The 11555-nt window shown below is 44.4% G+C and overlaps 1 protein-coding gene across 3 annotated transcripts in view; it reads right to left on the reverse strand.

Moving 5' to 3' along the window:
- Nucleotides 1-2768, reverse strand: part of TSNARE1 (t-SNARE domain containing 1) — a 470695-nt gene extending 467927 nt beyond the window's left edge. For 2 of the 3 annotated variants that reach the window (XM_058814748.1, XM_058814721.1), the window contains exon 1: nucleotides 2728-2768. The gene's annotated coding sequence lies outside the window, so the exon portion shown is untranslated. The remainder of the gene's footprint in view (nucleotides 1-2727) is intronic. The other variant, XM_058814730.1, reaches the window with a different exon arrangement.
- Between the last annotated feature and the right edge of the window lie 8787 nt (nucleotides 2769-11555).

Below are 11555 nucleotides of genomic sequence, written 5' to 3' on the forward strand. Positions count from 1 at the left end.
AAATAATTTACAGAATCACAAAACACTTTGGGCTGGAAGGGACCTTTAGGTTCATCCAGTTCCAACCTCTGCCATGGGCAGGGACACCTTCCACTATCCCAGGTTGCTCCAAGTCCCATCCAACCCAGCCTTGAGTATTTTCAGAGATTGGGCACCCACAGCTCCTCTGGGCAGCCTGGTTCATTGCCTCACCACCCTGGAACTCTTGCTTTAGACACAATAACAGGAGGAAAGAGGGATGGAATCTGAATCAGAAGCCTGGATCAAGCAGGACACGTGGCTGCACTGATCAGCCTCTCCCACATCCATCAAAGCTGCATTACTGGACAAGCTAATTTTTGGTATCATTAATAAACAAAAGCAAACCAGGAAGGTGGGAGGCCTTGGAGAGCACAAGAAGGGTAATTTGTTGCATGGATGACCACTGGAAAATGGGAATCAGCACATTTAACACCCTAGAAGAAGTCCAGAAACCAGACTGAGGATGAGAGAGAACAGGATGTTGCAGCTGGCAAAGCAGGAGGGCAACAAGGGGTAGGACAGCAATGCCCTGACACATCAGGGATTTAAAAACCTGAATTTGCTTTAACACAAATAAGAGGGACTTTCCAGAAGGACATGGGGTGATAGGAGAAGGGGGAATATCACTGAGCTAAATGAGGGTAGATTTAAATTGGATTTTAGGAAGAAATTCTTTACTGACACAGTGGGGAGGCCCTGGCAGAGGCTGCCCAGAGAAGCTGTGGCTGCTCCATCCCTGGAAGTGTCCAAGGCCAGGTTGGATGGGGTTTGGAGCAACCTGGGACAGAGGAAGGTGTCCTTGCCCATTGCAGGGGGATGGAACTGGGTGGTGTTTAAGGTCCCTTCCAACCCAAACCATTCCATGATCAACACTCCAGACAACACCCAGAGCTCAGCCTGGAGATGAGATGGAAAAGGGCATCACAGCTGGAGCAGACAGCAGAGCAGGAGAGCATCAAGGGGTCAGACAGCAGCTGGGCTGAGTCAGTGGTGACTTGAGCAGAAACACCTGGACAGGGACACCTGGACCACAGCAGAGCCCAGCAGGGCAGGATTGAGCACTCTATTTTCACAGCCCCACTGCAAAGGGAAAAAAACAGCCTGGAAAAAGGGATAAATGCTTCATAAAGTATAAACCTTATTGCTAACCAAAAAAAAAAAAGGGTGGGGGAAAACCCCTCATATTTTAATCAATCCTTCCCACTCCACAGCTAGTAAAAATTAAGGATTCAGTCAGCTGAATCCTAAATCCTCTGTGCAGAATAAAGCACAAAGCAAAACTGGGAGCCGCCACCCCACGCAAGGGTTTGCAAACAAACATCTCTTTGTTCCTGCAGCACTCCCAGACACAAGGATGCACCTCAAGCTGCAAAATGTCACACACAACTTCAAATGCTAACAAGAAGAGGGTTCTGCAGGGCATATTCAGCGTGCTGGTGGCAGAATGAAACGTGCTTTTAGCTCTGCAAACCCTCTGCTTTTTGATATGCACACAAAGACACCGAGCACTTCCATGGGAACACAAGGTTTCCCCAGCAAAGTCCACTCCAGCGCCAGATGCCGAAGGTTAATTGTACCCCACAGCTCAGGGGAGCTTTTATTAAAAGCTTCAAACCACAAACACTTTTCCAACTACAAAAGCAACCAAAAAAAAAAAAAAAGTTTCTGCAGTCAGCCGAGGGCCACCGCAGAAAGCAGCGCTTTGTACTTTTAAAAGTGGTTTTATTTCCTCTCCTTGTACTTCCAAAGCCATCCCACTGCCTCAAGCTCCTGAATTAGCCTGGAAGGAGGAAAAAGTGATAAGTAAACAACATCATGCCCTCTGTGAGGTTAAAATTGAGCAAAAACGGGACACGAGGCAAGCGAGGAGCAGTTCCCAGCATTGTCATTGTGCTGGAAATTGATAAATCAGGGTTTCTTCCTGAGCAGCTGTGGGACAGTGGCAAACTGGGTGCAGGGACATCCCATCCTCAGCCAGTCACTGGTGACATGGGACACAGCACCCTCACACGTGTCCCTCCCTGCTCACAGCCCTGTCCCCAAATCACTCATTACACACAAAAACTGCTGTGCAACAACAGCCACAGCCCCCAAGTTTTACCCACAGACCCTGTGCTAGCCCCATCCCTGTGTCACACAGCCCTCCAGCTTGTCCCAGCCCAGCTCTGTCCCCATGTTACACATTGCCCCCTGTGCCAGGGCACTCCTGTCCCCATGTCACATCCCTCTGTGCTAGCCCTGTCCCCATGTCACATGCACACCCCAAACTATGCCAGGCCAGCCTGTCCCCATGTCACACACCTCTCCCCCATGCCATGCCCTGTCCCCATGTCACATCCCCCCTGTGCCATGCCCTGTCCCCAAGTCACACACACCTGTGCCCGTGTCGCACACCCCCAGGCCAGCCTGTCCCCATGTAACACATCCAAAGCGCCAGCACAGCCCCATCCCCATGTACACACCCTCCCCACCCAACCTGTGCCAGGCCAGCGCTGTCCTTATGTCGCACGCCCACACACAGCGCCAGGCCATGCCTGTCCCCATGTCACACACACACACACACGCGCCTGTCCCCGTGTCACACAGACCCCCAGTGCCAGCCCAGCCCGGTTCCCGTGTCACACAGCCGCAGTGTCACCGGTGTCCCACGTTCCCAGCCCGTGTCACCCCCCTGTCCCCTCAGCGGCACCGCCGCGCGCCCCTCACCTGCCGCCGCGCGCCCGTCACAGCCGGCACCCAAACATCACGTGATCGCCGCGGCCCCGCCCACCGCGACCACGTGTGCCTCTCTCCCCCCCTATCGTTGTAGTCCACATCCCGCTGATACTCCCGGCCGAACCTCCCCTTTGGAATACAATTCCCAGAGTGCATCGCGACGCGGCGCTCTGACCCATTCACCCGGCAACCAATCGGCGGAGGGGACGGCCCGAGGGGGCCCCGCCCACCTCATAGCACCTCCCTCTTCAGGGCGCGGCCCGGGGCCGCCCCTCAGGAGCCGCTCCCCTCCTGCCACCGCTCCGGGGGATGTTCCTTGTTCCACATCTTCCTCATCTTCCTTATCTTCCTCATCCTCCTCATCCCCACCTTCCCCCTCCTCAGGGACGGCTGAGGGAGCTGGGGGTGTTTAATCTGTAGAAAGGGGTCTCAGGGGGCTCCTCATCACTCCACAGCTCCCTGACAGGAGGGTGTAGCCATGAGGGAAGTCGGTCTCTTCTCCCAAATAACCAGAGGTAGCCTGAAAAGAAGCGACCTCAAGTTGCACCAGGGGAGATTCAAGTTGGATATTAAGAAAAATTATTCACTGGAAGGCTGGCCAAGTATTCTAAAGGGCAAGTAGTGGGTTCACCTTTCCCTGGAAATGCTCAGATAAAGTGTAGATGTGGCGCTTGGGGACAGGGTTGAGTGGTGAGTTTGGCAGTACTGGGTGAATGGTTGGACCCAGTGATCCTTCCGGTCTTTTCCAACCTTAATGATTCTGTGATTCCCTGACAGATCATGCCCTCCTTCGTAGCCTCACAGTGCCCAGGGCACTGCTTACAGAAATAAATGAATAAGCCCCACCAACCTGCTGCTGCTAAAGCCACTAATTCTCTCCAAAACACCACAAATTGCAGCCCGAGACTGGAGGTTCACCCAGCCCAAGTGCTTTGATAGAGTAGTCTGGAGTACAACTGTACCTGCGAGGAGTTCGCTTTTTATTTGCCCAGCGACACCAGCTTTACGTGGTGGCTGGCTTGCAAAAGGAGTTATAAAGAGGATTTTCTTGATAGAGCCTTTAACCAACAATTCATTTTAACAAGGGACTGACAAGCCAGCTGCCTGTTCAGAAATGGAGTTCTGCACCAGTAGCCCTGCTCTGCTTAAAAAAAGCTTTAAAAGGGCTGAGGGGCCACCTGAGCCTCCATAAACTTTGGGGTTTTACAGCACCGAGTTGCTATCGGAGCAGTTGCCTCCATCTTTTACTGCATTGATAATCATTTATTTCTGGACTCTGAGAAAATCCCTTAGGAGAGGGGACATAAAAATATACTGATAACGAAATACAGCTGTCTGCTTGTCGTCTGCAAAATCCTCTGACTACAGCTGCATGTGCAATGTCCTGTGTCTTGCTGGGTGTTTTTTTTTTTTTTTTTTGAGGGTGGAGGAAGAATGAGTTAATCCTGCAAGAAGCATAGATTACATTTCAAAAACCACTGTGAAAATTTTGCAGTAATTTTCAGTACAAATCATATTTACCTCCAGCATGAGCCTCATGAAAGTAAATAAGAAAAGAAATATATAAACACGTGCCAATATAAAACAGCCTAAGTATTCCAAGGGACAGCAATCATAAAAATTACAGTGGGATAAATCTCACATGACTGCTTTGGTTTGCAGGCTGCATCTTGCTGGTTTTGCATTTTGGAGCTGGAGAAATAGTGCTTAATCAATACATGTGTTATTCATACAATAATAATGCTGCACATTCTCTTGGGACGTTTTTCTTCTGAGGAATTTGAGCTGTTGCAAACCTTCTCATTGTGTGCAGCAGGGCTGGTCCTTGTTATTAACAGCTGCTTATTGATCTGTAACAGCTTTTAGAAAGAGTGAGGGTGGGTTTTTGGCATGGTGTGGAAGTCAGGTCTTTTACATAAGCAGGGCGTTGTGCGTCATTAAGATGTTGCTTTCTCTAAATTCAGGGAAGAAAAAAACCCCATATAATTAACAGCTTTGTTCCATCCCACAGTGATAACATCTATAAATCTGAAAAATATACAGTCAGCTGTATGGGAACCAAAAGCTCCAGGGACCAAAATTTTATTAAAACAGCTTAATCTTCGTGTTCCTCATCTTTGAGTGGGAGGAAGTTGCTAGTTTCCCAGATGCTGTGTGGTGTTTCCCAAGGTGGAAGCAGCAATTTCATTCCACACGAACAAAACTCCTGGAGGTAAGACCCTAAACCTGAAAGGGTTTGGGAAATGTGATTTGGGGATGAAGTTGTCAGTGTGTTTCTGCTTTGGAAAACTGCCCCTATTCCTCCATGAAGATGAAATGGAGGATCTCTAACAACATTTAAATAAACTCAGCTGTGATGCTTTCACCTCATCCCTTCTGGGATGATTACCCTCTTAGGCTGGCTGTGTCTTTAGGGAATTTCTTCCACTCCTTGGAAGGAGTTTCCTTTTGGCTCACAGGTTTCTTTTGTGAATCATCTTAAATCATAACCTCTTAATAGCTGGGCTATTGAAGTATTTATGGAAAGGTAATCCAATTGTCCTCTTGCTTACTTTTTCCCTGAGCTGTGTGGATTTGGCTTCCCTGTAACAATTTGTATTACACCTTATTACATCCTTACAAATAACTCACTGGGGTTTCATTCCTATACCACAGGACTTTTCTACAAAGCAGGAGAACCCAGACAAATAACGTGCATTAAATAAAGTGTGGGGTTTAGGTTATAATTTGGATTATGTTGTTAACACCAGGTATATTGTCTAAGGTGCTACTTACTTCTCTCCTCTATTGGATTGTCTGGAAGTGTTGACAGATTCAGGAAGAGTGAGGTAAATAAAAACTATGTCACAAGAAAGTGTCAGAGAGTGCCTAATTTATCCCATTAGGACACAGATGTAAACATGGCAACAAAACCATTGGGGAAGAAAAAAGAACAATTTATCATTGCAAACAGATGAAGGGGACAGCCTAGATATTTGTCCAGAGCATGTACAAACACATTTCTCCAGATTTTAAAATGTTCCAGGAATTATTTATTTGGGGTACTTTTTCATTTGTGCTTAAGGAGTCTCCACTTTAAGAAAACCAAACAAACAAAAAACCAAGCAAAAAAAGCAAGCAAAACCAACAACCCCCCCCCCCCCCCGTCCCAAGCAAACAAACAAAACCCTCCAAAAAAACATCAAAAGCCAACCAAACAAAACAAACAAACAAAAACCCAAACCAAACCTGACAAAACTTCTTTTCAGACGTTTCTTTCTTTGTTTCATCCATTTTTTTTTCAGATTTAAACAAGAAATTATTCCCCCCTTTCCTTCCCAGTTTCCTACTTTCTTTTACTATTTTTTTCCTACTCTTTTCAGTTATTAGGCTGGGCTTGTGGCTTTCCTGAAGACTGCTGGGAAAAAAAAAAAGATTTTTTTTTATCAGTACGCAACTTTTCAATGCTGAATTAATTGTCTGACCATACAGTAGGAAAAGCACTTTTTTCTTTGATAAAAATGCTGTTTTCCACTCAAATGCTTTAAACACCAAGCCAGTCAACTTCAAGGAGCACGGCAACAAGCACAAGTCGGCCTGAATGCTTCACAAAACCAAGGCTGACTCTTATTTCCTATTTCCAGACATTCATCCAGTGACCTGAGATTCCCTGAAAACAGCACAGCTCAGAGAGCTTATCACAGCACATCCGCATGTTGCTACCTGTGAGCAATTTAATAAAAAAGATATTATAGCAACAATAAAAGGAGTCTGGAAAAAGCCAGCTAATCCCTGAACAACCTTATTTCAGTCTATTTAAAGTCCAAGAGAGACTTGAATTCCAGGACCGAGCAAAATCTGGCATAAAACAGATGTTTTCATCAAGTACTGCAGTGGCAGCAATACATGTCCCAAGCTAGTGACCACCTGGCAGGTCTGGTAAGTCACAAGGAAGAATCCCGAGCCATAAAGAAATTATTTTCAATCATTTGTGTATTCCTGCATCAGTTACATCTGGTTATAGCTGTGGATTAATAGCAATAGCTTTGGATTTTAGTGGCATTTCACTCGGATTTATCTGAGCATTGCTACATCTGACCCTTCCTTTTCTGGAGACATCTGACTGCATCTGAATTAGGAAAATAAAAGCCACGAGCCAATGTAAAAAACTTTGTCTCCAAGGCAGTGATAAGTCAATCACCTCATCAATAAAGCGTGTCCAATACTCTCAGTAATCCTGGTGATCAGTTTTGCTTATGGAAGCTGGAGATATTAAATCGAGCTCAGAGCAGGGATGACAAGTGGCAACTGAAAGTGATGTTGACAGAGCTAAAGGAGCCCATGCTGAGACCAACAGATGTAACACAACGGTGAGGGAATGGGGCTGGTGGCAAGGAAAACTCAGAGGTCGGAACAAATCCCTCACTCCACTTAACTCCATGACAAAACATCAGCGATCTTTCGCTCAGTTCAGCAGTGCTGCATCTGGATAATCAGGAGGAAAAATTGGAAGGAACAGAGGAGCTGTGGCCCAGGAGCTGCAGGTATGGAGAATGCAAGGAAAGCACTGCAAAGAGTGAATGTGTCAGGATCTCCAGCTGGTCAGAGTGACCCCGAGAAAAGTTGGAAAGTCTCTTTTCCCAGCCCAGCGCTTGGAGAAGGAGTCAGGGCTCTTCATTTCTCAGTCTCAAGGTTGTTTATTGTACCTTATCTATAAAATTCTTTCTCCTGTCTTGCCAAGGTCCACTCAGCAAGACAGAAGCATTCTGCCTGCCTCAGAGGCGATGTTATCTCTTTTTATACTAAAAACTACATGTACAATATTTACAATTACTTTCCAATACCTATCACCTATGTTAGACAGTGAGCTTCTACTCTAAACCAATCTAAAAGTGCCAACATCACAGCAGAAGATGGAGGCCAAGAAGAAGAAGGAGAAAGGCTGGACACGCCCAGATCCCTCCATCTTGCCCCCCTGGATCCCCATTCTAAAAACCCCAAAATCTACTTTTTCACCTTGTGATAAATTCACTGTCATTCTACTTAATTTGTCGTGGCTTGCAGATCTTCATTTAAGTTTGGTAACTTGCTCCACGGGTCATAATCGAAACCACAGGCATTTTGGGCTCTGTGCCAGGGTCTCTGAGCCCCCTGTCAAGGGGTCTTGACCATCCTGGACAGCCAAAGGGATGCCCTGGGTCCTGAAATGAATGGAGGGAGATTCGGGTCTGAAAATCTCAGTGCTTCCTCCTTCCCTATGATAATTCTTCACCAAGGCTGGCTTGGATGTGGCTTTGAGCAACCTGGTCTGGTGGAAGGTGTCCCTGCCCATGGCAGAGGGGATGGAATGGGATAATATTAAAGTCCCTTTCAACCCAAACCATTCTTAGGTGTCGCCCTGATTTTTTAAGATTTTCTAAGCCTTCTGATGTTTACATTCTTGTAACAAACTTTCTCACACACTTTCTGTAAATAACTTGTTGTTTTGCATTCTTTTATAAAAGAAGAGAAATTTGATGGACTGTTGGTTCCTCCAGTGTCATTGGAGAAGTGGCAGTTTCACCCTCCAATCCACTGTCACTTTTAGAAATCTATAAATGTTAGAGTCATAAAATAAACTTCCCTTTTTTGCCTTGAGAACAACAGTGTGTGTGCGCCTCGTGTTATTTCATGTCCTATAGTGACACGGGGCCATCTAAAGTATCCAGAGCATGACTGAAAACCTCCTTTTTATGCTGCACTTGTGAAATAATGAAAAAGGAACCCCTGAAATATGAATGGGTCTATAAGAAAATAAGAAAATAGGAAAAAAATAGAAAATAAGAAAAACATCTGGACTTAAAATGTCTAATTCTGATTTAATTAATCATCTGTTTTTAAGGCTGAATTTCCTCTACCATAATCAAGTCTCTATTTGGTTACTGTTATTAAAGCTGCAGTTACTACCACTCATTAGTCAGGAATTGTTATTCCTGCCTCTGCTGTCATCCAGTAAATAGTTTTTTCCCCCTGAATTACACATTTTCAAAGGTAAAAGGTTTTCTACACATTTGTACTACATAAGGGGGCACTTAAGGACATGGTTTAGTGATGGACTTGGTAATGCTGGCTCCACGCTTGGACTCCATGATATTCAAGATCTTTTCCAACCTTGATGATTCTGTGATTTTATGATTTTATACATCTCTCACAACAGATTATAACTCTGTTCAAACTGCAAATGCCACTGCAGAATCATTTTTAAATAGTAACACTGGTCTGAGACATGTGAGAAAATCTTCCATTTCCTAAAGAAAATTTTAAAAATGCCCAAAGATAAAACCAAAGTTTTGGGGATTCAATGCCAAAAGTAAAAGTGCTTTTTCCAGTGTTTATAAGGACTGAGCAAAATTTATGTTGAAGTTTCTGTCCACACTATAAGGCAGTGAGAGAAAAGAACAAAGAACAACAGCAGGAAAGATCCAAGATGTAGACAATGTAATTACTTACAAACATTGAAAGAGATGAGCTTGGTGAATCTAGAAAATTGAAGATCTGGGGAAATGGGAATAACTTCTCTGATACATGAAGCCTTGCTGCAAAAAGAAACAGAAAAACTGTTGTCCATGCCCACTGAGGATAGGTCAAGAAGCCATTGGCTTAAATTGGCTTGGATTGGTGGGAGAAGATTTAATTTAGATATGAAAACCCACTATCTGGTATTAACGTTTGTATACCACTTGTACAAACTACCTGGGAAGACCTGAATTTTGGCTGTTGGAAGTTTTCAAAAACAGAATTAATCACAAATCATCGGTAGAAGTGTTTTTTTTTGTGATGGTCGAGATGATTTGGGGATGGACCAAACAGTCTCCCAAAGCCTCTGTATTCTGTAGAACAATCTTTTCTTTTGGACAGTCAATTCCCTCTTCAGTGGGATGGGTTGGATAGATTAAGCCCATAAGAAATTTGAACACCTCCTGTTTTAAAATAAACACTTTTTTAAAAATCAGTGTTGTTTTAGACCCACGTACATTTGACCCATCTTCTCCCCTCACCAAAAGTGGGTGCTGAAGGAGCACAGGATGATTCTGATGAGCACTCTGCAAATGTCCAGCTACTTTCAGTTCTGAGATTTCCTGACCCTGTTGTGATCCTTGCTGACTCCTTCCTCAGATTTTAGCTCATAAAAATGTCCATTTATATTTTTCATGACTGACATCTGCTCCATGAAGAATGTTCTTTGTTTTATTTTAATTTCCATTACCTTCATTTAAGGACACAAGTCCTTGCACCAAAATAAACAAAATTGTTGCTCCCACCCTTTGCATCCTGCCTTTAAAAGATGATTTATATTACTCAAGACCAGATAAGAGGATGATCTTATCCCAAGGCTGCTTATTTCTTTTAAATACCTTTTGTTAAAACTTTTTTTGGACATCCAAAATAATTTTATTTTCTGGACTATTGACAACTTGTTAGTCCATTAAAAAAAAAACAAGAAATCTTTAAGGTGAAATTAACCAGAAGTGAAATCTTTTTACCTTCCTTCATCAAAGTTTCAGATAATTTGTCTGGTTCAGATGTCAGGTTTATAAGTTTGCAGTTCCCTGGATCTGTCCTGGATCCTCTCCAGTCTTCACATACCAGGGACACTTTAAGTGAAACATTGCACATTGTTGTTAATAATTCAGATATTTAATTTTTTATTTGCCCTAAAACTCTTGGGTAAATATATCCAGCCCTGCTGTTTTGTCTGTGGTTATTCTGTCTTTTTAATCCAAACTTTTTTTTTTTCAGGCATCCTCTCAAAGCAGGTCTGGGATTTTTATCAACCCTGTTTCTTCCATATTTCTTTCTTATTTCTAATATCAGTTTTACCCTCCTGTTCAACCACACTCACTCAATGTTTTTGTCCAAGAGCAAACCAGTAGCACACCAGTGACTTGTTTCCTTCTCAACACCCTGATGGTACTGTCAACACCTGTAAGGATTTAATTCCTTTAACTTCCCTTTTTTAACTTTTCTTTTAGAGCTTTTTTTCTACCCAGTCCTGCTGCTGGATTTGAACAGAGCTTTGGTGGATGCTCAGCCTGTTTTCTCCCATTGGGATGTCGATGCAAGGTATGTGGTGGAATTTGCTGCAGGATGCTGACTTCATGATGAGATTTTGAACTAGATTTCTATAGCACCCCAGGATTTGTGTATCTTCTTGTGGGATCAGTCACCAGCTGCTGCTTCAGACTCAGATGTGGTCTTTGCTCAGTCTCCATGGAGGGACCTGAAATCCCTCAGGATGCTGGTGGGTGAGAGGCCATGTCCTGGGCTGCAGCAGAAGAAGTGTGTCTGGCATGTCAATAGATGGGATTCTGTCCCTCTACCCAACTCTGGTGAGACCCTACCTGGGCTTATATTTCCAGCTTTTGGGACCCTGAGATAAGAAGGTAGTGGACCTGTTGGAATGAGTCCAGAGGAGGAGGTGAAGATGCCCAGAGAACTGGAGCAGCTCTGCTGTTGAGAGAGTTGGGAATGTTCAGCCCAGTTGAGCAGAGAAACCTCTGGTGAGACCTTAGAGCCCTTTCCAGTACCTAAAGCTGCTCATGGGAAAGACTTTTTACCAGGGCCTATTGTGATAGAATCTTTTTAACAAAAAGATGAGACATTTAGACTGGATTTTTGGAAGAAATTCTTCCCATGAAGGTGGGGAGGCCCTGGCACAGGTTTCCCAGAGAAGCTGTGGCTGCCCCATCCCTGAAAGTGGTGAAGGCCAGGTTAGACAAGGCTTGGAGCAACGTGGAATAGTAGAAGATAGTCCCTACCCATGGCAAAATGATTGAATGAGATGATATTTAATGAGATAT

The sequence above is a fragment of the Ammospiza caudacuta genome, chromosome 1, assembly GCF_027887145.1.
Source record: "Ammospiza caudacuta isolate bAmmCau1 chromosome 1, bAmmCau1.pri, whole genome shotgun sequence".
NCBI classification, from domain to species: Eukaryota; Metazoa; Chordata; class Aves; order Passeriformes; family Passerellidae; genus Ammospiza; species Ammospiza caudacuta.